Genomic DNA, 24,398 nt, shown 5'->3' with positions numbered 1-24,398 from the left:
ATTTTTCATGACGAAAAGTGTTGGCATTACGTAGAAAGTAGGATTTAAAAAGTGTATTTAGAAGGAAAGTAAATTTCAAGAAAAGGCTGTCTTTCTACAACATTTATAACTTATGTTTTGATATAATAATAGATACAATAATAATAAGTATAATAATAATCATATTAATAAGTATAATTAACCTCTATTATATTGAGGGAATTATTATGTCCATGTTAAATTTCATATGCGCTTATTGAGAAATTAAAACATTCCAGCAATATATTCGAATAATACGAATATCATGTTACTATAAATAGAATAAAATTATTGTTATTCTCAGTTATACGCAATGAAAAATAACCGATTGGAAAAATATAACATTTTGCTTCGAGTTAATTAACAGAAAAACACAGTGTACGCATTATTGTATAACTAAAAGTATAATTTGATAACTTTTTAAATTCTCCAATCGGCAGTAAATTTTTAGGAAAATGTAGACGATATAATCCTACGAATCTACCTAAGAACTGAATTAGTCACGCGGTACATAGCTCTGTAAAAGACCTAATAGGATAATTAAATGATGTATCTAAGTAGATAACTAAATTTCTTGATATTACGAGTATACTAAATTTTATGATACTACGAGTAATCGTATTATCAAATTGTCCGCTTGGGTTGACAAGAGGAAAACGAATGAAAAAATACCTTTCTCCTTTCCATGATACGAGCGGAGATATAGGCACGCACGCTCATAGGATCGCAAAATCATCTCGTCCACTTGAAAATGCTAACGCACGCGCAAAAGTACACACAGGGATGGAGAGAGATAATAATAATACGTTTAGTATGAACGTATTTGACGCAAAGTATGGGAGAACGTATTACCTGCAAATCATTTACCTCGAATAAATCGTTAACATGAGAATTTGAGATATGCAGCAAATTAATTGCTCCAGATCCGTATATTACTACAGGTATACATTAAATATTATGAATTTTATTCAAGTACATATCGTTAGCATTATGGTAATCAATTTGGAGCATTGAATTAAACGTTTCTTTTCTTTTAAATTACATTAAATAATTATTTAAGCTGACTATGATAATCAGTTTAATAATTAGTTTAAGATACAGTTTAAAGAATTATTTACACCGGTATAACGTTCAGATGATGACGCAAACGTACAATGAATATTCTATGCTGAATGTAAAAGTGTTCCCTGGCTAACACTAATATCGCGAAACATGGGAAAGCTTTTGATCGTCCCTACGTGTTGAATCATTTGGGAAATATACATCCCTCAAGTTCATTTCAAGTCTCTTTGATCCATGTTTCGCCTGGAACGTAGGACGACTCTTCAATAAATCTATCTGCCGATGAATCTATCTTCATCGAGAAATTTATTTCCCCCCAATCCATATCCAATTAAGCCTTTCCGAGTCGTTGAATCGCGTAATAGGAAACTTTGATTGACTTACGTAAATGGTTTCCACATAAAATACGTAAAAGACATAAAGATGACATTAGGAGAAAAAAAGTGACAAATGATTTTCTATGAATCCATATTCTTTACTAATGCGTTAGAAAAAAAGACAGAGGTGTAAAAAAGAGATTGTTATCTTAAGTAATAGAAAAAGGACAGAAAGTAATTTTACAAAAAAAATTGTCAAACAATATTCTTTGCTTCAAATTAATTCTTATTCATAAATCGTTTTAACGACAAAAACAGGTAGAAACATTTGCCAATTTTCAGAATTCTTTCATTCATTTCTAATTTCAAATTGTAAAGAGCATAGAAGAAAAAGGATAATGATGCATCCAATTAATAGAGATCAATAGAGAAATTCCTTTCTTCTTAGCTTATGACCATCTTGGTTCTTTCGATATATTGATTAATCTACGTCAAGTGTAATAACCCTGTGCAAAGGGCACTATCGTGTTCGCTCGGTTAAGAACCCAAAGCGATGTGCGGGGTACAAAAACTGCCGTTCGACGGACGGCGATGAAGCTGCAGGTCATTCCTTCGGTGGTTGTCGAACTAGTAATACGGGAGCGAGTGTGGTACAACAAATATTCGTTCGTGCATACTTCATACGTCCCAGAGATCAGTTATATAAGTATTCAGACGTTTGAAGCAATTTCTTCATTCTTACTAGTCATTTGTTTAAGCTATCAATATAAAGTAAATTTGTTAGTAATGATTAGTCCGTAATTTATTATAAAATTTCAATTTTGTATTATGGAAATGAAACTAATTTTCGTGATCAACACTATCTAAATTATTATTTGTTGCCTTTCGGAAAAGGTACTTTATATCACATATAAGGATGTAACAAAATTTATTTTTGAGTACAATACAATTAGATGAACAATTGAATGGCTTCCGTATGTCTTAACTAATCTAATCTTAGGAATTTATATTGTTTCAGAGATATACTAAACCAACCGAGGACGAAAGCAGTTCCAAGAGCCTGGATGTATTGCGAAGGAGCCGAATTCACTTATACTTGAGTTTTAAATTCCAAACAAGATACAAAAAGTTCAACAACGTTCCACCAGATAATATAACATTGCACATCCAAAGTGAAAAGCAATCACATTGATTCTATCTATTCTTACGTATATACGACGATACGATTGTACAACATGGATAGTACAAATGCCAGAAAAACAATAAGATTACTATATGAACACATTTTCCTTTTTAAAATTACTTTTAAATGGAAAAACAATCAACGCTGTGTTTATTTAATGGTAAGATATTTTAGAGATATGATAAATTTTTTGTTCTAAAATGTAATGTCGAATATAAAGTCTATAACATATTTATTCATTTTATAATAATTTATAGAATACTTTCGTAGATTATATGCAGTCGAAGAAAGTATTATTATTTATAAGTGAATATATCTCAAATATTCTAAATGGTACGAATCCCAAATGGGAGTAATTATCCGATAAGTACTATAATATGGAAATGAAATCTTTTAATAAATCTTATACAAATATAATGTCAAATTTAATGAATATTAATGGAATAATGGAATGATTAGTGATAAAGGTGTTTCAATCGTTTCTGTCATTTGTAAAACTGGTTTTGACATGTATGATAGCTAGGGATTATTTCGCGTATGAGACACACTTGCGTATGACTGGGTCGCAAATCCCGGAAGGAATGACTTAACCTAGTTTAATTAGCCACATGTTAGCTGGATAGAAGACCAAGCTTCCTAAAATCTAATTCTCTAACTAGAACGCATGGGGATAAATAATTTCCCCTCTCCTATAGTTATGAAATTATATGTATATATACTCTATGTTCATGCGAAATTATCTGTGTAATATATCATGGAATTTACTAATGAGAATCTTACAATAATTCGTCTATTTTTTAATTGAAATAATCATATAAAACTGTAATTATTTATAATATAGTTAACTATTATAATAATAATTATTGTAATTATTAAGACTAATTCCTATGAAATTAATCGGATATTCATATAGGAAATTCGCACTGTTGCTTCTTTTGTAAGTCTACCTTATACTTACTAGTTATATTTAATAGATTAAATGTTTATTTATTGGAAAAGAGACTGGATTAAAATCTCGTTAAGTAGATACATGTCGAAGAACTTTAAACGGAAATGAAAGTAGCTAATTTTCTTACCATAAATAATTTCTTCGAAGAAAATATACATTGGAGTAAATTTTTTTCGAATTTAAGTTTATCGTAGTATATCGAAATAAAGAACGAACATTTTCTTATAAATACAAATATATGGCAGTATACATTCCTTAAATAGGGATTATATGGAAGTGTATCTCAGTTAGCTGTAATACTATATTTATATACACATACTATGTGTGCTTAATGAGTACCTTAACTTCATAATACATATCATAACACTTTCGTCTATAATTTGGTTTGTATATCTCTAAAATAGATCCAAATTCGTAGATTAGTTAAGACTTATCAAAGTCATTCGTTCATTTCAACTACCGAAAATAATTAAACGCTACAGCAACTACTCCTAAATGCAATAAAATAATAACTAAAATGCTATGAATCAAGAGAATCAGTTTCATTTCTATAATATAGAAATGAAATTTTCTATTAAATTTAATCGTGTTTCAACCGTTATTATTATTTGTAAAGCTATTCTTTGGTACATATGACAACTAGGCATTATTTCGCGTATGAGACACACATGCTGGTTCGAAAATTCCATGTCGTCACGTTGGAAGACCAAGATTTATAGATTCTAATTCTCTAACTAGAACGCATGGGGATAAAAAATTTCCCCTCTCCTATAGTTATGTAATTATATTTTAAGGTTTTTAATTATTTTATTATTATTATTTATTATTTATTATTATTATTTTAGTTTTTTATTATTTTCTTATTTTTTTATTTTTTATTTATTATTTATATATTTATTAATTTATTATTTTATTATTATTATATATTATTTTACACATTTATGGTTTCCTAATATTACCTTCCCCTCTTTCCCGTATTTTCCCTCCGAGAGAGCCATCCAGTTAGTTAATCAAGAAATGGTCAATAAACAAGTTATGTGAAAAGTATATTAGTCGATTTTACGAAAAAGAAGTACGATCACAACAGTCTGAGAGTTTCTCTAAACCACTTAAAGAGAGTGATAAGGACTTGTCTGCAAGGGTACGCGAGTACGCCTCGTACGATGCAATGATATTTGATGGAACAAGTGATATTTGATAAACAAGCAATCATGAAACTGAGGAGAGATTTGCGAAGCTACACTCGCTTCGTATTGAAATTTCTAGTGAAACAAATAGTTCCCTAGATAATAAGCCAGAAAATCAGAAACGTAATATTTTTTCGGTATATATCGTTTCGTGATTTCGTAATATACAAATTGAGACTACCATCGCTTTTAATTACTCATTTCTTTTTCATTAAGAGAATGGCAAAATTTCCAAACACGAGTAAGTCTCGCGTCATAAGTAATATCGAAGGGGAATTTTGGATTAAAGACAAACATTAGTACAGATATGTTAGAAAAAAAAAATATTAATCGGGAAGAAAGCGACAGCACTAATACTGATGTCATCTAACAAAAAAATGGAAAGACCTCACACATAATGCGAGGGATAAGTTTGGAAAAGAATTGATTCAACATTTATCACAGACATCATAGAAAATTATAATGGGCAAAATTGTGATTTTTTTGCAAAAATATATGATCCCCCATGTCAACAAATTCCCTTGTTAAGGGGTATTGATCGGCATTTAACAATTTGCTCGTTGAGGATTATGTTCTCTCCTACCTATCGTCCAACACCATCATATTGAACGATTTATTACTACCTCTTACCGTGCACATGCGCGTTTACGTGCTCCAGTCAAGTGGACGGAAATGAGTGCGCGTATTTCCCATTATACTTCTAATTATCTAATATTTCGTATATTATGTTCCAAATCAATTGGTTCCTAAGAAAATAAGCTATTGTTCTGCAAAATAAGTAAGCATGTTATAAAACAATAAATCTAAATAGGTAATTCAATTATACAGCCAATCTCTTATTGTTTGCTTGTTCTGATGACAGGAAAACAAATGAAAAAATACTTTACTTATTATAAAAATGAGGCAGGCGTTCTACGTACACACGCATACTCAATGCCAGCCACTCGACCTGACGCGGATAGACACGCACCAGAGCACACGTACATGGAGAGAGATAATGGAGAAAGATTTAAACGAAGGTACTTGACGATAAATATGGGAGAACGTATTACGGACATCCACTATCACGAAATTCCTTTCATAACATACTAAACAGGTAATTGGCGCTACGCACCAAATTATTTCATCCAAATATCAATATTTAAGAAAAACTCTAATTAAGTATTACGAATATTTTTTATGTATATGTCGTGAATATTACGGCAAACAGTTTGAAACATAGAATTCAATACTTCTCCCTTTTAAATTATATCGAATGGTTATATAATTTAAATCGATGGAATAACAATGACGTTACGTGGACTTTCTATTTCACGTATAATTTAAAAGTATTCCCCTGCTAATGGTATTACTTTGAAAATAGATGAATCTTTTCATCGTCCCTGTCTGTTCAATTATTTTGTATGATAAACCTCTTTCAGTTTCATTTAAATTCCCCTTTGACCCTTACCCCGCGTGAAACATCGGACGCCTCATCGACAAATCTTTTTGACCACAATCGCTTATACCCTCCAGATAAAGCTGCTCACGGTTAGATGCTTTGAAGAAGATAAATCCCTCGCATTTCCTCGTACCAGGGTTCCAAGCTTTTTAAAACAGCGCCATATTGGTCTTTCGAAACTTCGTCGTCAATCACGTATGTATTTTCTTCTTTTTCCTCTTCCTAGGTATTCACAGTCACATAATGCATACATGAACAATAGCTAACAGTGTTCCTTCCTTTGCTAGAATTTTTAACTGCCTCTTGAAACACGCTTCTGGTTAAATATGATTCAATAATGCTCATCAAGAGAAATATTCTCGTCGCCATGATAAAATCTCTGTAAAAATTCAATAAATTATTATAAAATATATCTATGATACAGATTTTATATTCCATATTATACTTTAAAAGAAAAAATTTATATATTATCTCTAAAATATCTTAACATTCGATAAAGACAGCACTGATTGATTTACCATTTAAATACAAGAGTGAGGAGGTAAACGTTTCCATTTCCAAAGTTCGTTGACTTTCGGACATTTCTATTATCCAAGTAGAACGAATCGTCGGATTTGAGGAAAAATAGGAAGTACCAATGTAAGAGCGTTTCCTTTCGGATGTCAAATGTTTAATGATTACATTAAGCTTAGTTGAAATGCATATATCTTCTTTGGACATAATTAGAATCCAGATATCGTTCAACTCTGATCCTCTGTAATACTTCCTAGCAATTGGAATTACTTTCGCCTTCGTTTAATCTTGTATATCTCTGACATAATTTAAATTTCGTAAATTAGTTAAGACTTCGGATAGACGTTCAATTGTTCATTTGATTATGCAGCAATAAAAGGTAAATTGGGTTACGCCCATTTAAGTCAGATGAAGTATCTTCTCCGAAAAGCAACAAAATAATAATTAGGATGGCATTGATCACGAAAATCAGTTTCATTACCACAATAGAAATGAAATTTTATAATAAATTATATACTAATGACTACTGATAAATTTACTTTATATCGATAACGAACAAAAGACAAGTGAGAATGAAGAAATTGTTAGTACTGTTTGAACTGCTTGTATGTTTCTTTTGAAACGTAAGAAATATATATGCGATAATTTTATCATTTACTTGCGTATTACTCCTTCAAAAATTATTGAGAGGATGACTTCTACAGGAGAATTTCTTCTGCAAACCGCCATGTAGGGTGACTAGCTAATTTCTGAGGCGTGGCTGGGTGGAAGGAGTTATTATATTCTATGCATTTAATCAATACCACGTATTATGTGATAGAAAGAGCCGAAATGTCGTGGGTCGAAAGTAAGTAAGCAAAATTTCTCAATGATACTTCCATTAACTGGACAAATTATTTTCCTTTTTTCGTTTCTGGTCTTTTCTTTTTTTCACACCTTCTGTTCTTTACAATTTACAATTAGAAATTAACTAAAAAATTTTGATAATCGACTATTAATATTTTTCCCTGTTTTATCGTTTAAAATATTTTAAAATATATATTAATATCCAGCAAAAAATATTGCTTTAAAATTAGTTTTGTAATATTACCTTCTGTTTTCTTTGTATTATTTAAGTTAACAACCTTCTCTCTTTCTTTATTACATAGTGACAAAGAATATAGATTTTCAGAAAAACATTGGTTATATTTATGTTCCTCTTCGTGTTATTCTTGGAATGCGTTTTACACCAGTCAATCAAAACTTCTTATTCCGTGGTGGAACGTTCCATAAGAGATATGAGTGGGGGGAAACAGGTTTGTGGACCAATCTCTTTCAATTCGACTGATCGTTGCCATTTCCTATGCCTCCCATATCGAATGATCCACATTACAGAACTGCATGTTGTGATAAACGCATCTGCTTCGATTAATTCATCGCACCGTATCCAGCGTTAATATTAAATGAAAAGGAATTAATTTCATCGTTGAAATTTTCTCATAACAAAAATATCTTGTGAGCGTTATTATCCAAATTTTTTTATTTCCATCTGTCAAACGTCGGCCAAGAATTTTATTTATGCAAACAATATTTTTTTCCGATTTCTTTTTTCCATAATAAAAATTTGTATAATCGGCGAAGTGATCAGGATGAGATGTATCTAATCGTCCTTTGAAATTTTCAATTTTTCATTACAGTTCATCGACAGTGACAGGAAACTTCACATTATAGGCCCAATTTTAAAAAATGGGGAAAAAATACATATCCATATATCTCATGCATGCAGAGCACACATTGAATTACAGATAGATCGGAGATATTGTATTATCCAAAATTCTCAACGTCTTTCAAAATTTTCTAGTGCTTCTAGTGAATACCATAAATTATCCTGCAGGAATCAATTGCAAGACATTTCCTTTTGAAACATCGTTCTTCTCTCTAACTTACTCGTAATACCATCTTTTATACCGTGCTCGTTAGGTGATCGATAATAACCAGAAAGAGAAATAGAAAGACAACATTTTTAATAGTCATGACGACGAACCTTTTCGATTCCCATGTAGTATTGTTTTATAAAGCTCGAACTGTGGTAGGAGGCTTGGAAATATCTCCCTTCAAAGGATCCGATGGTAAGTTGCTTCATTAAGAGGATATAATCGATTGCGTTCAGAAGGTTCGTCGAAGAGACGTCCGACGGTACACACAGATCGTGGGTCAAAGTGGAATGTTTTCTCTAATGGGGAAATATTCCTTCGTAGAAAAGAATATTTCATTCCGGAATCCTCTTTGATTCCATCTTGTTCCACCCTCAGCCGGCTTCAACTCAGTCGAGAAGGGAAAATAAGGATCTATAATAACGTTGACAGTGCTTTTGAATATAGAACTAATGTTAATTTGGACAGCAATTGGCTAGAAAATTATATGTACCATCATAATGTTTATTTCAATGCCATTCGGGTGATTAGGAGTGATAAGGAAAATCTCAGGGCGATTCACAAGGATTCCAAAAAGGAAGTTCTGTTAATCAATGTTGAAGAAAAAGGGAAAAAAATGATATAGATAGGAGATATAGGTAGGAGATATGGGAGATGAAGCAGTCGAAGGTGAGGGTAAAGATAAGTCGCATTTCCATATAGGTCGAATTTCTTGGAAAATTATGTCAATAATGATAATGTCAATATATCGAAGTGAATATTCGAGCAACTTTAAATTGCTCTGTCCGCATATTTCATAGTTATTAGAATTAAATGATTTACACGGTGGTATTGAAAAAAAGTGATCTGTAAAAGATTTCGATCTCTTTGATATTTTATTTTAGTTAAACATTCTTCAGAATCCTCCGATGATATTAAAAACGTTCAATTAATCTTTTAATATACTTTTTATAATTCCTAACTACGTATCACATTATTCGAGTAAATATTCAGAATTTTATTTCTATCAGAAAAATATATCAGAATTTCTTTCAAACTCTCTGATACGGGCTTTCGCTTCAAGCAAGCGGAAGGTGTGATAATCACAAAAAAAAACTAATAGGATTATTCACGAAAACATGCGATACAAAAAAGCCAGCAATTCAAGTATTATCAGCCGAGACAATCATCACACATGCTGGACTCGTCAATAGGTAGTATTTCAGTCAATAGGACGAGCAAACACGGTATAATATTATGGATGAGGCAACAGCTGCACTACGGTTGGCTCTATATACGATCATACGATTAAATCGTAAAATTGTTTAAACAAACATATCCTAAATCTGGAATATAGGTCATATATATGTGTATAGAAGTATGAGATTATCTAAAACATGGTAAATGAAAAGAATCCGATGAAAATAAATTCCTGCGTTGATATTAAACGATATAAAATTCCAATATGGTTAATCTATCCGAGAGCATATTTTCTAAAATGATATAAATGATTTTCATTATCGTGACTGACTGGGAGCAATTATAGTATTCTGGATCATCCCTCTTTAGAAACTCCTAGAACTTGAGAACATCGACTCAATTCAGAATAAACGGCTATTCATCTACATATAGGTAGTAAGCTCTCTAATTGCTGGAGCGTGCAGTGCTTCCATTCATTATTTTTCGTATATTAACGAGGGTATCATCCGTAGTAATTCCTTCCAAATGTTCCCAATAATTTCGGATCATTACTACAGTAAAGGGGATATTTTTTTAGGTACATTTCTCTTTTTGATTCTTTTTTATTCTTTTGATTCTCCTTATTCCTTTCAATCATTTTACTTTGTAAAAGTTTAATTTTACATGACTCCTTTTCGGGGAGGGATTTTTTTTTGGTACGTAATTATTCATTCATACATTTTTTTCATGACGAAAAGTGTAGGCATTACGTAGAAAGTAGGATTTAGAAAACTGTATTTGGAAGAAATGTAAATTTCAAGGAAACGCTTTCTTTCTACAACATTTATAACTTATATTTTAATATAATAATAGATATAATAATAATAATAAGTATAATAGTGGTAATATTAATAAGTATAGTATCCCTGTATTATATTGGGGGAATTATTATGACCATGTTAAATTACATATACATTATTGAGGAAATAAAGCATTTCAACAATATATTCGAAAATTTCGAATATCATGTTAATAGAAATACAATAAAGTTATTGTTATATTCAGTTATACGCATCAGTTATACTCAATTATCCCGTCTTCTTGAATACGCTCACGTACACGTAAAAGTACACACACGGATGGAGAGAGACAATAATAATTGTTCAGTATGAAGGTATTTGTCGATAAATGGGAGAACGTTTTACCTGCAAATCATTTGCCCTGAATCAATCGTAAACATGAAAATTCGAGATATGCAGCAAATTAATTGCTCCAAATCTCTATATTACTACAGGTATACATTAAATATTATGAATTTTATTTAAGTACGTATCGTTAATATTATGGTTCTATCTATTTGGAGCATTGAATTAAATGTTTCTTTTATTTAAATTACATTAAATAATTATTTAAACTGAATATGATAATGAGTTCAATAATTAGTTTACTAAATAGATAAAAGAATTATTTAAACCTGTATAACGTTGATTTGATGACGCAAGTGTACACTGAATATTCGACGCATAATTTAAAAGTGTTCCTTGGCTAACACTAATATCCCGAAAAACGATGAAGTTCTTGATCATCCCTACGTATTGAATCATTTTGCAAAATATACCTCCCTCCAGTTCATTTCAAGTCTCTTTGATCCATGTTACTCGTGCAACGTCGGATGACTCTTCAATAAATCTATCTGTCGATAAATCTATCTTCATCGAGAAATACATTTCCCCCTAATCCATATCCAATTAAGCCTTTCCGAGCTGTTCAATCGCATAATAGGAAATTTTGATTGACTTACGTAAATGGTGTCCAAATAGAATACGTAAAAAAGATGAAGATGATACTAGGAAAAAAAGTGACAAGTGATTTTCTATGAATTCATATTCTTTATTAACGCGTTATAATAGAAGACAGATGTGTAAAAAAGATATTGTTATATTAAGTAATAGAAAAAGAACAGAAAGTATTATTACAATAAAAATTTTTAAACAATATTCTTTGTTTGTTGTAATAACCAAATTAATTCTTATTAATAAATATTTTAACGACAAAAACAGGAAGAAACATATTTATCAATTTTCAGAATTCTTTAATTAATATCTAATTTCAAATAGTAAAGAGAAGGATGGGAAAAAAGAAACGAAAGAAGAGCATAAAAAAAAGGATAATGATACATCCAATTAATAGAAATCAATAGAAAAATTCATATCCACGTAGCTTATGACCATCTTGGTTCTTTCGATATATTGATTAATCTACGTCAAGTGTAATAACCCTGTGCAAAGGGCGCTATCGTGTTCGCTCGGTTAAGAATCCAAATCGATGTGCGGGGTACAAAAACCGCCGTTCGACGGACGACGATGAAGCTGCAGGTCATTCCTTCGGTGGTTCTCGAACTAGTAATACGCAAGCGAGTGTGGTACAAGAAATATTCGTTCATGCATACTTCATACGTCCCAGAGATCAGTTATACAAGTTATTTAGGCGGTGGAAACTTAATCTTACTAGTCATTTGTCTATACTATCAATACAAGGTAAATTTGTTAGTAGTCAGTAGTTTGTGATTTATTATAAAATTTCAAGTATACATTATGGAAATGAAACTGATTTTCGTTATAAATACTATCTAAATTATTGTTTGTTGCATTTCGGAAAAGGTACTTTATATCGCTTAAAAGGATGAAACAAAATTTATTTTTGAGGACATTACAATTAGATGAACAATTGAATTACTTCCGTAAGTCTTAACTAATCTACGAATCTTATATTGTTTCAGAGATATACTAAACCAACCGAAGACGAAAACAGTTCCGATAGCCTGGATCTAATCCAAAGGAACCGAATCGATTTATATTTGAATTGTAATTCCAAAAAAGATAAAAAAATTTCAACTACGTTCCACCAGATAAAACAACATTGCACATCCAAAGTGAAACACATATACATTGACACTACCTGTTCTTCCGTACATCAGACGATACTTCTAACATGGAGATTACAATTGCCAGACCATCAAGGAGATTAATATATGCAAACATTTTCCTTTTTATATTTGTGTTTAAATGGAAAATCAATCAACGCTGTGTTTATTTAATCGTAAGATATTTTAGAGATAAGATAAATTATTTATTCTAAAATGTAATGTGGAATATAAAGTCTATAACATATTTATTTATTTTATAATAATTTATAAAATATTTTTGTAGATCATATGCAGTCGAAGAAAGTATTATTATTTACATGTGAATTTGTCTCAAATATTCTAATTGGTATGAATCCCAAATTGCAGTAATTATCTGGTAATTTCTATAATGTGGAAATGGAATTTTTTAATAAATCTTATGCAAATATAATACTAAATTGAAAGAATATTACCGGAATAATAGAATGATTAGTGGTAAAGGTTTTTCAATCGTTTCTGTCATTTGTAAAACTGCTGTTTGACATGTATGATAGCTAGGGATTATTTCGCCTATGACACACACTTGCGTATTACTGGGTCGAAAATCACGGAAGGAATGACTTCCCCTGGTTAAGTTAATCCCACGTTGTCTCGTTAGAAGACCAAGTTTCCTAGATTTTAATTTTCTAGTTTGGGGATGAAAAATTTCCCCTCTCCTGTAACTATGTAGTTATATTTTTATTTCCTTTATGCACTTGAAAAATTATTTCATAAAACTTGGAATCTTCTAACGAAATTGACAGTTATTTTTCTCTTTTTTAATTGCAATATGCACGTAAAACTGTAATTATTTATAATATAATTAATTATTATTAATGATTTTTGTATTAATAATTTCAAATTATTTTAATAATAATGTCAAAAATAATAATTATTGTAAGTATCAACATTAATTTCTAGAAAGTAATCGTAATATCATATACGAAATATGTAATGTTTCTTCTTTCGTATGTTTAAGTCATACTTAAAAATAGTGTTCTAATATTTGATATTACGGGTATTACAATTTTCATACTATCTAATTCTTATTGTAAAATATTTTGTTGTTAAAACATTTTTTCGTAGGAAGTTACATCTACTTTCATTTTCCTTAAAAACATTTTCTTCAAATATCAGCTTCTTATCTTGTAAACAAATATATATTGCTTAAATTATCCTAGAATTCATTAACATTAGTGCACGATAATAAAAAATAAGTATTCGGAGAAAATCTCTTGTCATATTTCTTTGTTTCCTAGTATCACCATCTTCTCTTTCACGTATTTCCTCTTCGAGAGAACCACAGAGTTAGTAAGTGATTTGGGCGGATCGAGTGTTTGCACTGCTACTTTTTGGGAAATTCGTTTTTCACTGGAGTTTTCTATTGAAATTGTGATGTTAGCACGGTAACACTTAAATTATGTATTAGATATTCAGGGTACGTTCATCTCACCGTGTCATCGTTATACCGTCAGTTTAAATAATTATTCAACATAATTCAAAGGAGAAGAAGTATATGGTTCAATGTTACAAATTGTTTGTCAGAATGTTCAGGTCATGTATTAAAAATAATGAGTGATGGAGGTTTTTCAGAAATATAAGTGCTGCCCCCAACATAGTAGAGATGTATTATACTTCTTTCTAGCCATTGTTATTCGATCAAACGATTTACATCGCACAAAAGATAAGATATAAATATTTTAGAAGATAGCTTTTCCTTGAGATCACCATTCCTTATAAATACAACATTGAGAATTCTACTTTCTTGGTAATGTCAATATTCTCTTCGCAAAAAATAAATAAATATGAATAATTAAATGTTCAAAAAAATTTCCCTCCTCGGGAAGAAGATGAATAGAATTCGATTTTTACAATGTGAAATGATCGAAAAGATATGAATATGGAGAATGACGAACAGGGGAATCAAATGGAGAAAAAAGAATCAAAGAAAAAAAGAAAGATAAAAACAAATTAAATTTCCCGTTTATGATAATTTCGATCCAAAATTATTGAAAACATTGTGAAGAGATAATCGTTACCCTCGTGACTTTATGAAGAAGAGGGTATTGATCGAAACAGCGGATGCTCGACTCAATATAATAGATGATATTAGCTATCCGCGGAAGTTGATTAAACTGTTTATCCTGTTTCGAATCGTCCTAGAAGCTAGTTCCTAGAAGATTCAAAAAAGGGCCGATTCAGAATAATATGTTTGTTTCTGCCTGCCACGATAATGTTACTTATCTAGGAGATTTTAAAAAACACGCTATCAGTTAGTGAAATCTTATTTGAATTTTATACTGCTTAATATTAACGCATTATACTGTATTTTATACAATTTTGTGTTCAATACTACGATATACTGTTTTATAATATACTACAGAAAGTTGTATAATTTTTTTAATTATTATTTTATACTATATATAACACCATGCAATTTGTCCTGGGAATATTAAACAAATGAAATAGTATAATTCGAGTTATTTGAACTAAATTTTAGTGAATTATTTGGAATAATATAAATATCCCTTCGAATGGTAATATTTATTAGTATCCATTTTTAATTATTGGTTTTTTATAAAACAGTGTTTCGATCTATCAATCCTAATGCATTATTAAGTACTAATTGTTTTCTTACAGATAATCCTGCATGGCGTAATTATTAATGGAGTTAAAACTATTTTCGCTAGTACATGGTAAGTTCTGTTAAAATTTAGTTTATATATTTTCTCTTTTATCTACTACATCTACGATTGGAATTTTTTTTATTCTCTTCAGATTGTAGACTGATTTCATATATACGTAAATACATGCACGTATACACACACACACACACACACACACACACACACACATATATATATATTGCTCCGTACTGCGTACTTTCTATGTACTTAAGTCTAATGTTCATATACATACTTATTTATATACTTGTCTATAAATTGATAAACTATCCATACGTTTCTGAGAATCACCACGGATATAAATAAAGCACGGATGTAAAATTAAAAACAATATTAGAAAATAAGTTAAAATAAAAAATGAAATTAATATTAAAGAAGAAAAGAAACATCGAGAAAAGAAGCGAGCTTACATGTATTCGGTAAATTATATATATTCGGACTAATTATCAATTTCATATTTTCCTATATTTGCGTATATGGGCATAGATGGATCCTCGATTTTTCATAAATATTTGCGTCTTCTGAATATGAAGACAAAATTTAACAAAAAAACCAAAAACTAAAAGCTATTCGACGAAAGTTGGAACGATTTCTTTTTAATCGAGGCAACATCGTGTCGAGACAAAACTCTAATAAACAAAAGATGATTAGCATATAAATCGTAGTACCTGAATATTAGCTGCATAATTGGAATCGATAATGGGGTTCGCTAATAATATTCTTAAATGTTCTTGATAAGTTGCATCTTATTTAAATTTTATAACTAACGCGAAAATTCATTTTCATAAGATTTTCTTCTTTATATTGCATGCTATAAACAATAGGATAATTTTATATATCTATCTATGAGTTTAAATTAGTGACGTTATGTTATGCCCTATTTTATACAATTACATATCCAATACTCCGATTAACTCTTTTATAATATACTATAGAAAATTGCATAGTTTCTTATTACTATTTCATTCTGTACTTTACTTATTTCTTTTCATTCTTTGCAGGCGGCAGCGAGAGAGCTTCGATGTTTATTCTTCGGAGTATAATGGAGAACTGATCCGGTAACCGTCCAAACTAATCATTTATTGACTTTATATGTTGCCAAAGACGGCCATTTCAATATTCAAGTCTAACAGAAAATAAATTGAAATTATCTGATATTCTGATATCTATCTTCTATATACGAAGCGACACAACTCAGATGTATTCGTATCTTCTATATACGAAGCGACACAACTCATTTCCTTACTACTGTATATTACATTATCCCTACTGTACTATTTTTCTACATTAACGAAATATTATGACATCCACCGTAAACTCGTCACAATATTACCAATAATTTTAAATCGAAACTACCGTAAATGGTAAAATTTTTTGTTATTCTTATCCTTGTTCTCTCTTTTCGATTCTTTTTCTGCTTTGGATTACTCTTATCGATCATTCTGCATATTCATATCCTTTCAATCATTTTACTTTGTAAAAATCTAATTTTGTTTGACTCCTTTTGGGGGAGTGACCTTTTTTTAGTATTTACTTATTCATATTTATTTATCTTTCCTGAAGAGAACATTGACATTACCAAGAAAGTAGAATTCAGAAGACTCTATTCAGAAGAAAAGGTATTTTCATTGAAAGGCTATCTTCCCACAACATTTATAACTTATGTTTTGAACCATGTCGATTGGTTAGTCGAATAACGATAAATAAAAAAAGTATGATAGATTTCTACTACGTTAGGGGCAGTATTATATCAGTATTATATTATATCTGTGCTTATTGAGAAATTAAATCAATCGGATAATGCATTCGGAAAATACAAATATTATTTTACTAAAAATATAATAAAATCATTCTTATACTCGATTATAGGTAATAAGTAATAAACGATTGCAGAAATATAATTTTTTCATAGGAACTAACTAGTTTAGAACATAATATACGCAATATTATATAATATTATGCAAAACTATATCCACAATATGTTATATATTATTTAATTGGATCATTTCTTTAAGTTCTTCGATCGGCAATAAATTTTTACGAAGATCTAATCGTTCCTATGAAAGAATTGAATTAGTAAAATCCTGCAAAGGACCTAACCGGCTAATTAAATGATGCAGTTAAATAAGTTATTCAATTATGTAGATAATCGTATTTTCCAATTATCTGCTTGGTTTGATGAAGAGAAAATAAATGAAAAATTCCTTTCTTCTTGTCAAAATGAGGAAACATTTGTTTGTTTACACCCACGTAGAACCACGAACGTACTCCCGTCCTCAAGCAAGCGCACATGAGCGCACACAAGAGCACACATGCATGGAGGCAGATAATAACGAAAAGTTTGAAGCGAAGGTACCTGACGATAAATATGGGAGAACATATTCCTGATATTCACTCACTACATCCCTGTCAAAACGTATTAACAGGGTAATTCGCGCTACGCACCAAATTACTTGGTTTAATTTTCAATATTTATGAAAAACGCTAATAAATTATTACGAATACTTTTTAACTGCATGTCGTGAATATTATGACAAACAATCTGAAATATGGGATTCAACATTTCTCCTTTTTTAATTATAGCGAACTGTTACTTAATTTAAATCGATGGAATAACGATGATGAAAACGTGGACTTTTTATTTCACGTATAATCTAAAAGTATACTCCTGCTATCGTTATTATTTCCAAAAATGTTGAATCTTTTAATCGTCCCTGTATGTTAAATTATTTTGTATGATAAACCTCCCTCAGTTTCCTTTCAATTCCCCTTTGATCCTTGAACCGCATGGAACATCGGACTGCCCTTTAAAAAATCATTCTAAGTACAATCCCGTATACCCTCCAACTAAAGCCGCTTACGTTTGGATCCTTTGGAAGAAGAAAATCCCTCCCATTTCCTCGTACCACCGTCCGACGCTTTATAAACCAACGCCCTATTGGTCTTTCCAAACTTCGTCGTCAAGCACAAATGTTTTTTCTTCTTTTTCCTCTTCCTAGGTATTCCCAATCACATAATGCATACATGAACTATCGCTAACGATGTTCCTTCCTTGGATAAAATTCTATCTGCATCTTGAACCGCTCTTCTAATTTCACGATCCAATGCGCTCTATTATAAAAGATGAAATTAATATAGAAAATTGGATAAGATACATGACAAGTTAATTATATCTGATCTCTTCGTACCTCGTTTATTAAAATTCAATATTGATGTCGATGGTTGCTAGAGTAATGCTCTACCAGTAGCAACATGTTTACTTCTATACGTCGGATAATTTGGTGCCTCTTTCATCAACTTGGGTTCCATATCATTTACAAGTTTTTTAATAAATTCGTGAGCAGCGTCAGCTACCTCCGCCCCTTTTACGATCTGTCACATTAAATGACGAATGACATGTAACGCAAAATTCTATGAAAAAATATTGAAATTTTTATTCATATATTATTATTCACCTCCTCTCTTTCATCGAACATCTTGCTTCCCATATCAAATATTCTTCTTTACAAAGGTGAAAAATATATGGGTTCTTGAATTATACACATTAATATAATACATATATGACAGCTAGAGTTAAGAGACTTAATGTCCAACTCATTAATAGAAATATTCTCGTCGCTATCATAAAATCTGCGTAAAAATTCAATAAATTATTATAAAACATCCCTATGATACAGATTTTATATTCGACAGTACATTTAAGAACAACAAATTTGTACCTTATCTCTAAAATTCGATAAACAAACCATTGACTGATTTTCCAATGAAATATAAGAAGAAAAAGAGAAACGTTTTCATATTATAATCTGATTGATTGCATTTGTACTATCCATGTAGGAGTTATCGCCGGATATAAGGAAGAACAGGCCAAAGTAAATATGTTTCACTTCGGATTTGAATACTTCATTAACACGAGGTAGTGAAATTTCAAATATCTTCTTTGGAATTATAATTCAAATATCCGTCAACTCGGGCCTTTGTAATACTTGCAAGCTATTGGAACTTTTCCTGCTTCCGCCTTCGTTTCCTTTAGTATATCTCTGAAACAATTTAAAATTCGTAGATTAGTTCAGACTTACGATAGACATTCAATTGTTCATCTAATAGTATGCATATATAGTTATGGAAGGCAAATCGGATTACGCCATTTTAAGTGATGTAAAGTATCTTTTCCGAAAAGCAACAAACAATAATTAAGATGGTATTGATCACGAGAATCAGTTTTATTTCCATAATATATAATTGAAATTTTATAATAAATTAAATACTAATGCCTACAGATAAATTCACCTTACATTGATAACAGAAACACAAGACTAGTGAAAACGAAGAAATTGTTTCCACCGCTTGAACTCCTTGTAAAACTACCCTTTGGAACGTATGAAGTACACACGTAACAAATATTTCTTGTACGACACTCGCTCACGTATTTCTAGTTCGACAAATTCCGAAGGAATGACGCACAGCTTTATCGCCATATTCTTACAGGCAATTCATACCCCACAAATCGCTTTGGGTAGTTTACCTAACGACCAGGAGGGAACCCTCTGCACAGGGTATTATGTAGGTTAATCAATATTTCCTATCATACGATTGAAAGAACCGAAAAGGTCATAAGCTCTGAGGAAATGAATTTCTCTATTGATATTTATCGATTCGATGAATAATTATTCTTTTTTTCTATGTTCTTCTTTCGTTCATACTTTTTACAGTCTGAAATTAGAAGTTAACTATAGAATTTTGAAAATTTCTTCCTGTTCTTGACGTTAAAAGTATATATCAATAAAAATTAATTTTGAGTAAAAAATATTGTTTGACAACTTTTTTCGTAATATTATTTTCTATTCTTCTTCTATTACTTAAGTTAACACTCTCTTTTTTTACACATCTCTCTTTTTTTATGACGTTGTAATGAAGATTGTATTCAGAGAAGACAATTTTTTTTTCGTAATATTATCTTTTTCTCTTTTACGTATTTCATTTGAACACGATTTATGTAAGTCGATTAAAATTTACTATTACGCGATCTAACGAGCCGAAAGAGCCTAATGGGACATGGATTAAGGGGAAATTGATTTCTCGACGAATATTTTTCCCTTTTTAATTATAATATGGTATAATCGACTTTGTATATCTGCGTATTGCAACATGGTCTTTTGCTTCAACTTTATCCATCGCTCCCTACAAAAGATTAATACTGATTAAAAAAAAAATTAGTTTTCTTGTTGATATTATCTCATAATAAAAATATCTTGTGATAGTAATTATACATTTTTTGATTGCTATCTGTCAAAATCGACCAAAAATGTTTCTCATGCAAAAAATATTGTTTTCCCTATTTCTTTTGGTCATATTAAAAATAATATCATTGGTGAATTCATCAGCATGAGAAGTATTTGCCTTTTCGTTATGATCCATTATATATTTCATTATGATCATTTCAAATTCTTCACCTGTCATGGAGTGTCAATCATTTAAATTTCGAAGTTGTCGGGTGTTATTATCGAAAGCGTTGTGCATTAACATTTTCACTTTTTTGCTACAGTTCTTAAGCAGTGATATGACGCTTTATATTTTAGCTCGAATATAAAAAAAGGAAGAAAAGAAAATATATATCCATATATCTTATGTTTGGACAATGAAATACATAGTATCGAACGGTGGTATTCTAATATCTAAAATTATCAATAGTTTCCGAAACATTTTTAGAGCTTCCTTGTCATATTATTAATCGACGTGCTGGGTTTGAAAGGAAGGCTTTTTTCAAACCCAGCACGTTTCCTTTTCAAAAATCGTCCTAGTCTTTACGTGAACCGTGGTATTGATTTCCACACCATCTTCATTATATGATCGAAATTAACCAGCAAGAAAACAAAACACTTATAAAGGCAGTGACAAAAATCCTTGACGAGGTTAATATGGCATTGTTTAATAAAGCTACATTCGAAGGGTTATAGGAGGAAAAGGAATATATCTTATTGAAAGGATCCAAACTTTAAGAATTTAAAAAAAGGCTTTATTTAGATGATGTAATCGAATGTGTTGAGAGATATTTGTCAAAGAACAGTTCGCTGTTGCAAACGGAATCTGGATTAAAATGGAATTGAAATGGTATTCAGAAAGGTTTATCTTTGAAAATGATTAATTCTGCATGTAAGATTAAAAAATTCACCGTTTTTCGGGATATTAATGTTAGCCAGGGAACACTTTTAAATTATACGTCGAATATTCAGAGTACGTTTGCGTCATCATATCAACGTTATACCGGTTTAAATAATTATTTAAACCATTTGTTAAAGTAATTATTAAAGTGATTGTCATAGTCAGTTTAAATAATTATTTAATATAATTGAAAAGAGGAGAATTGTTTAGTTCAATCTTCCAAATTGGTTATCATGGTATTCACGATACGCACTTAAAGAATGTTTATAATATTTAATGTACGTGTTCAATAATATAGGGATTTCGACCAACTAATTTGCTGCTTATCTCGCATTCTCGTTTTAATGATTCATTCGAGGTATAATGATCTGCAGGTGCGTAATATTTTCCCCTATATATATCGTCAAGTACCTTCATATTGAACGTGTTATTATTATTATATTCGTTTTATTATTATCTCTCTCCATCTGGATGCGTACTTTTGCGCATGCGTGAGCTTATTCAAATGGACGGGATGATTGTGCGATTCTATGGGCGCGTGTGCGTATAACTTCTCGCGTATCTCGAAAATATGCCAGGTATTTTTTCATTTGTTTTCCTCTAATCAAACCAAGCAGTCATTTGGATAATACGATTACCTGTGTAATTTAGTTATCTACTTAGATGCATGATTAATTAACCTGTTAGGTATTTTCCAGAGCGATGTACCACGTAACTGATTCAGTTCTTATATAGGAACGTCTACATTTTCATAAAAATTTACTCCCTGTTGGAGAATTATAAAAATTATCAAATTTTTAGGAAAATGCAGTCGTTCGAATGAAAGAACTGAAACAGGCGTGGTACATCGATCTGCAAAAGACTTAATTAAATGTGCAAGTAATTAGATAATGGATTTAAAATCTAATTGAGTTATACAGCCAGTCGTATCGTCCAATTGACGATAAGGGAAAAACAAATGAAAAAATATTTTTCCTATCTACAAAATCAGACTGGAAATATACGCTCAAAGGAGCGAGCACTCATTTCTTCCAGTTGAACTGGCATATTCAAGCGCGCATAAGAGCACTCACGGATGGAGAGAAATAATAACGAATCGTTTAATTCGAAGGTACTCGACGATACATATGGGAAATTGTAATACGCAAATGCATTTTCATCAATTGCCTATTAAAACGTATTAACAAGAGAATTCTGGCTACGCAGTAAATAAATTTGTTGATATTACAATATTACTCTAAAACGTAAATTAATATTCTGAATATTTTTTAAGTACACGATGCGAATGTGATGACAAACAATTAAGAAAATTAATTCAACATTTCTTCTACTTTCAATTTAATCGAATGTAAATGAAATATTATGAATATTTTCTCAGTACACGATACGAATGTTAGGACAAACAATTAAGAAAATTAATTCAACATTTCTTCTACTTTCAATTTAATCGAATGATTACTAAATTTAATTTGATGGAGTAACCATGACGAGGTGACGTAAACTTGAAACAAATCGATAAATCTTTTGTACATCTACAGGTTTAATCATTCCAAAAGTTAAACCTATCTTAAATTCATTTCGGTATTTTTAAACGTGAACATAATATTTACAATCACCTTCCACTTCTTCATCCCCTGTATCACCTTTTTCTTCTTCTTCATCTTCGACATGGATTCGCAAATCTTTTTTGGAATAATTCTTAATCGCCTTAATATTTTCTTTGCCGTTCCTAATCTCACTCATGGCATTGAAATAAATATTATTACGGTATATATAACTTTCTAACTAAATGCTATCCAAATTAACATTAGTTCGATATCCAAGGACACTGTTAACGTTAGGATTGATCTCCATTTTCCCTTTTCGACTGCTTTGAATTCTTCTGAGGGTGGAACAAGATGTAATCAAAAAAGATTCCGCGAAGAAATCTTCTTTCTTACAAAGGAATATACCCTCATTAAAGTAAAAATTTCACTTTGACCCACGGTCCGCACGAACCATTGGATGTCCCTTCGAAGGACCTCTCCGGACTCAATCGATTATACCCTCTGACCGAAGCCGCTTACCTTTTGATCCTTTGAAAGAAGTATATTCCCTAGCCTCGTACCACCATTTGAGAGTAGCATAGTGAAACAGAACTATTTCGATTTCGAGAAAGATCTTCGTCGTGACTATTATAAGTTTTGTCTTCCTATTTTTCTTTCTATTTAGTATCGAACATCTGACGAACACGTTATACAAGGTATTACGGATAAGTTAGAGTCACCGTCTTTATTTCAAAAGGAAATGCCTTGCTATTGTTTTCAGCATGATGATTTTTGTTATTCCCTAGAAACATTAAAAAAATTTTGAAAAACGTGGATAAACTTAACTAATACAATATAAATCGAACGATACGTTTCTTTATCTTATTTTTTCAAATTCGACCTATAACATAAAACAGCACGTCACTGTGGATGAATTTTAAGGAAAAACTGAAAGTTTCAAAAGACGATTAGATACTTCTCATAACGATCATTTTGCCGATTATACAATTTTTATTATGAAAAAAGATATTGGAAGAAAGTATTGTTTGCATAAATAACATTTTTGGCCAAAGTTAGTCAGGTGGTAATTAAAAATGTCGGCAATAATGTTCACAAGATATTTTTATTATGAAAAAATGACAACGAAAAATTTATTCCTTTTCATTTAATATTATCCCTTGGTAGAGTGCGATGAATTAATCAAAACAAAAGCAATCATTGCAATATGTAATTATGCTATATGGCCGATTATTTCTTATGGTAATTAATAGGAGAGGGCAGTAGTAAGGCGAATTAAAAGAGATTGGTCGACAAATCCGTTTCCTCCACTACTACAATTTC

The 24,398-nt window shown here is 30.7% G+C and overlaps 3 long non-coding RNA genes across 6 annotated transcripts; 1 reads left to right on the top strand and 2 right to left on the bottom strand.

Moving 5' to 3' along the window:
• Window positions 1-87: 87 nt before the first annotated feature.
• Window positions 88-7,892, bottom strand: LOC127069998 (uncharacterized). 3 transcript variants are annotated; one of them, XR_007783913.1, is made up of 3 exons: window positions 7,761-7,892; window positions 6,676-7,640; window positions 88-6,536 (listed from the first exon to the last, which is right to left on the bottom strand). It is a non-coding gene; the product is annotated as an uncharacterized LOC127069998 (long non-coding RNA). The 3 variants fall into 3 exon arrangements; XR_007783912.1 differs by lacking the exon at window positions 7,761-7,892 and having other exon boundaries at window positions 6,676-6,968; window positions 7,329-7,466; XR_007783914.1 differs by lacking the exon at window positions 7,761-7,892 and having other exon boundaries at window positions 6,676-6,923; window positions 7,329-7,463.
• Window positions 5,360-6,569, top strand: LOC127070004 (uncharacterized). The gene is made up of 4 exons (XR_007783932.1): window positions 5,360-5,494; window positions 5,579-5,812; window positions 6,232-6,352; window positions 6,445-6,569. It is a non-coding gene; the product is annotated as an uncharacterized LOC127070004 (long non-coding RNA).
• Window positions 7,893-11,609: 3,717 nt separating the features above from the next.
• Window positions 11,610-23,587, bottom strand: LOC127069993 (uncharacterized). Of its 2 annotated transcripts, none has more exons than XR_007783907.1 (5): window positions 23,148-23,587; window positions 19,089-19,409; window positions 18,825-18,999; window positions 18,558-18,741; window positions 11,610-18,480 (listed from the first exon to the last, which is right to left on the bottom strand). It is a non-coding gene; the product is annotated as an uncharacterized LOC127069993 (long non-coding RNA). The 2 variants fall into 2 exon arrangements; XR_007783906.1 differs by lacking the exon at window positions 23,148-23,587 and adding an exon at window positions 19,665-20,687.
• Window positions 23,588-24,398: the final 811 nt, after the last annotated feature.

The sequence above is a fragment of the Vespula vulgaris genome, chromosome 17, assembly GCF_905475345.1.
Source record: "Vespula vulgaris chromosome 17, iyVesVulg1.1, whole genome shotgun sequence".
Classification (NCBI taxonomy): Eukaryota; Metazoa; Arthropoda; class Insecta; order Hymenoptera; family Vespidae; genus Vespula; species Vespula vulgaris.
The sequence above is the reverse complement of the archived record's forward strand: the minus strand, read 5'-3'. Positions and strand labels throughout refer to the sequence as shown.